The sequence below is a fragment of the Eschrichtius robustus genome, chromosome 4 (assembly GCF_028021215.1).
Source record: "Eschrichtius robustus isolate mEscRob2 chromosome 4, mEscRob2.pri, whole genome shotgun sequence".
Lineage (NCBI taxonomy): Eukaryota > Metazoa > Chordata > Mammalia > Artiodactyla > Eschrichtiidae > Eschrichtius > Eschrichtius robustus.
The window spans coordinates 117,196,373-117,200,245 of NC_090827.1; positions in this window are offsets into that span (position 1 = coordinate 117,196,373).

Below are 3,873 nucleotides of genomic sequence, written 5' to 3' on the forward strand. Positions count from 1 at the left end.
AGATACCCAGATACCTAAAACAGAGAGCATATACTTTATGCCTCCATTTAAATGACATTCTGGAATAAGTAAAACTAATCTATTATGAAATAATATTTTTCAAAGTGCTGCTTCAGAGGATGTAAATTGTTGGGGAGAAGGTAGGGAGGAACTTTCTGGGGTAATGGATATGTTCTATGCCTTGATTAGGAAGATGATTACAAAGGCATGTATGTTTATCAAAACGCAAAGCTCATAGAATTATACACTTAAGAACTGTAAATTTTACATCAGTTAAAACTCAAAACACACAAATGTGTACACACAGTGTGATACTACGACATTCACCTGAGTAGCTAAAATACAAAAGCAGACAGTATTAAATACTGGTGCTGATGTGGAATAATTGGAGCTCACTGATGTTTGGGATGTTATTTGCTACAACTGCTTTGGATAACTTCTTTACACTACTTATTGGACCTGAATATTTGCGTACTTAATGATCAAAATTATATTTATATGTATAACACAACATAAAGCCTCCATATTAACATAAAGATATGAGTAAGAATGTCCCTAGTGGCACTGTTCATGTATCTAAAAACCGGGAAAAATCTAAAATTCCATAGAAAATGGAATGGATAAAAAAATTGTAGGTATATGTGTATAAGACAATTTTATACTGTCATGAGAATGAACAAGCCATAAATATATGCAAAGAAATGGATGCACCTTACAACACAATGTTGACTGAAAGAAGCTAAACCAAAAAGAATTCATACTATTTAATTCCACTTTTATTAAATTCAAAAGCAAGCAAAACCAGTTCATGGTGTCAGAAGTCAAATTAGTGTTATTTTGGATGATATGATGAATAGACTGAGCTATGAGAAGGGTTACATTTGTTAGTATTATTCTGTTTCTTGGCCTGTGTGTTAATTACGTGTTAATTTTGTGAAAATTCATTGAGTTATATTTTTATTTGTTATGCACTTTTATGTATGTATTTTATTGTTCAAAAAGGTTACTTTAAAAACCCTCATATGCTAATAGTTTCCAAAGTGTCCTTTTTTTCCCTTCTCCTCCTATTTGTATAATATGTCCCAAAGCTCCTGCAGTTGACTCCAGAAGCATGTGAAGTTATTAACACACAAGATATGAAGGAAATAAAAATATTGCTCACATAGATTATGGCACAATCATCTGAAGCTTTGATGGCCCTTTCTTCTACAAGTGTATTGAAATAATGGATATATTACAAAAAGAGTAAAACAGAACATCACAGCTAGGCTCATATCTAAGATACGAACATCTCTGTGAACCCAAACTAAATAGAAACAGAATTATATGTGGGTCCTGAAGCTACAGACCTGCTGATACCGGTGTCCAGAAGCAGATAATGAACTGCCACAGTTTAGCTATTGTGGGTTAAAATGAACCAATTTTCTCTGTGTGATTTTGGGAAATAGGGCCATGTTTAATGTTTTAATTCAAAGGCTAGGTTGCAGCTTTCTCCATACATTCTAAGAATCTCAAAGAATAGATTTGACCACTAGAAAGGGCTCTATCTTTATCAAAAGCTGTGACCCTAGAGAGATACCAGGATATGGGGGAAAAGAGTCAATCACCTACTGGTTCTATAATTGGATCTGCCATATCCCCGTGGGACAGTAATACCCAGGTATAATTATTAGAGCTGTTTCTGACTCGGGAAACTAGAGACCTGGAAAGAGATAATCACAAAACATTTGGACAGTTAAAGTTGATCATTAAGGGAGGGAGGGACAAAAAACTATCTTTTGCTCAAAATGAGCCTGCAATACACATTTCCACAAAAAAAATAAAGCCCTGCTTTTTAAGACAGCCAATAAAATCAACACTCTGAATAATTATTTATTCCATATACAATTTATTTTATGCAGAGTATCTTGAAGATATTAAGTGTTTTGAGATATTAAATGTTTGAGATATTAAACATTTGAGAATGTTTAGCAATATAAAGGTAAAATTTCTTTAAAAAAGTGTTATGAAACAGAATCAGGCATAAGTGGGGAAAGGTCAGGTATCTATTAAAATAATTAGGAATCTTAGATATAGAAATATAGTCACTTAAATGGAAAGTGAGTAAGTGAATATACTCTATAGTAAATGAAGTCAGAGGGCAGATTATTGAACTAAGAATATACAATAGAGGGAGGTACAAGCTATTGGGTGTAAGATAGGCCCAAGGATCTATTGTACAACACGGGGAATACAGACAACAATTGTGTAATAACTGTAAATGGACAGTAGCCTTTAACAATTGTATAAAAATAAAAATTAAAAAGGTATACAATGGAGAAATTCACACAGAATACTGCATAGAGAATGAAGTGTAATTAAGAGACCTGGGTAGATTGCAAGATTCCAAAATCCATTCAAAATGTTGGCAAAAGAAGAGAATGCACTAACGATATTTGAGATAATTTTCCAGATTTGAAGATAGTAATTACTTTTTAGATTGAAAATGTGCCCTGAATACAAAGGCAGTTTAATTAACAAAATACAAATGAATGTTCACTTAGACAGTGTAGTGAAACGTTCTATCATCAAAGATAAAGAAACTACTTTACTATCTATAAAAAAATAAGATTGCTTTACAATAAAAAATATATGTGACTGATAGAAAGCGACTTCTCATTAATAATAATAGAGGCCAGCAAACAATGCCACAATATTTTAAAATTCAAAGGCAGGGTGGGAGTGAGGCTGTCAAAAAATACTTTTGTAGCCAGCCTCAGTAATTTTAGGAGTGAAAGCAAAATAAAGACATTCTCAAATATGTAAAGACATTTATAACACAGAGACCTTCACTAGAAACTATTAAAGGAGAAAAAAATGAATATAGAGATATGCAATTTGAGTACAAAAATATAATGTATACAGAAATTGACAAAATATTTTGGTAAATAGAATTAAATATTGAATAAACCAATATTAACATTTTAATGGATTATTTTTAAAAAGTTAAAATTGAAATAGGGGAAGAGGGCATACCTTAAAAGTATTGCTTTCATTTATCATTGTACTTAAAATTATAAACAAAGCAATAGTACAAGAAAAGGTGATTCATATAGAGAAACTGGAAATAAATGAGAGAAGTTTCTTTTTAATAACAGAAAATATTATTGTCTATACCAAAAATGTAAGAGAAAATGGAAACTTCAAATCAATGAAATTGTCTGACATACAAAATCAAGAGCATTCTAGATCATCAATAAAAACAATCTAGTGAATGTAATAAAAGTAGATAATTTTAGTCACAGTAGAAGTCAACATTATAGTGTCCTTAGATATAAAAATGAAACAAACTGATTTATAAACAAAATGACACAGAAAATATATTAGGTCCGTTGGTATATTATATTAGTGACTCCAATGCGTTGCACCTCCCTGTTCTTTGCCAGGTGACTTTGTGTTTCCCTCCCTTAAAGGAATAGTGTCCACTTTCACACCCTTTTGATTCTCAGCTTAGCCATAAGGATGAGGCAGAAATGACAGTATGCTGGTTCTAAACTTATGTTTCGAGAGGATTTGCATGTTTCTGGTTCTCTTTTGAATGTTTGCTTTTATCATTGGAAGAATATGACTAGGCTAGCTTGCTGGTTCCCAGAATGAGGATAAAGTACATGTCAAGCAGATGCTCCAGCTAAGCAGAACCCCAGGTGTGCATTATATAAATATACATCAATTTGTTTATCCTTCCACTGGTTGATAGACATTTGGGTATGTTCATTCCCTACACCCCACCCTGGGGCAGTGTTTTTCACTATTAGGACTATAGGTTCTAAGGACTTTTGTGTACAAGTTTTCTAAGAACTTTTGTGTACAAGTTTTCACTATTAGGACTATAGG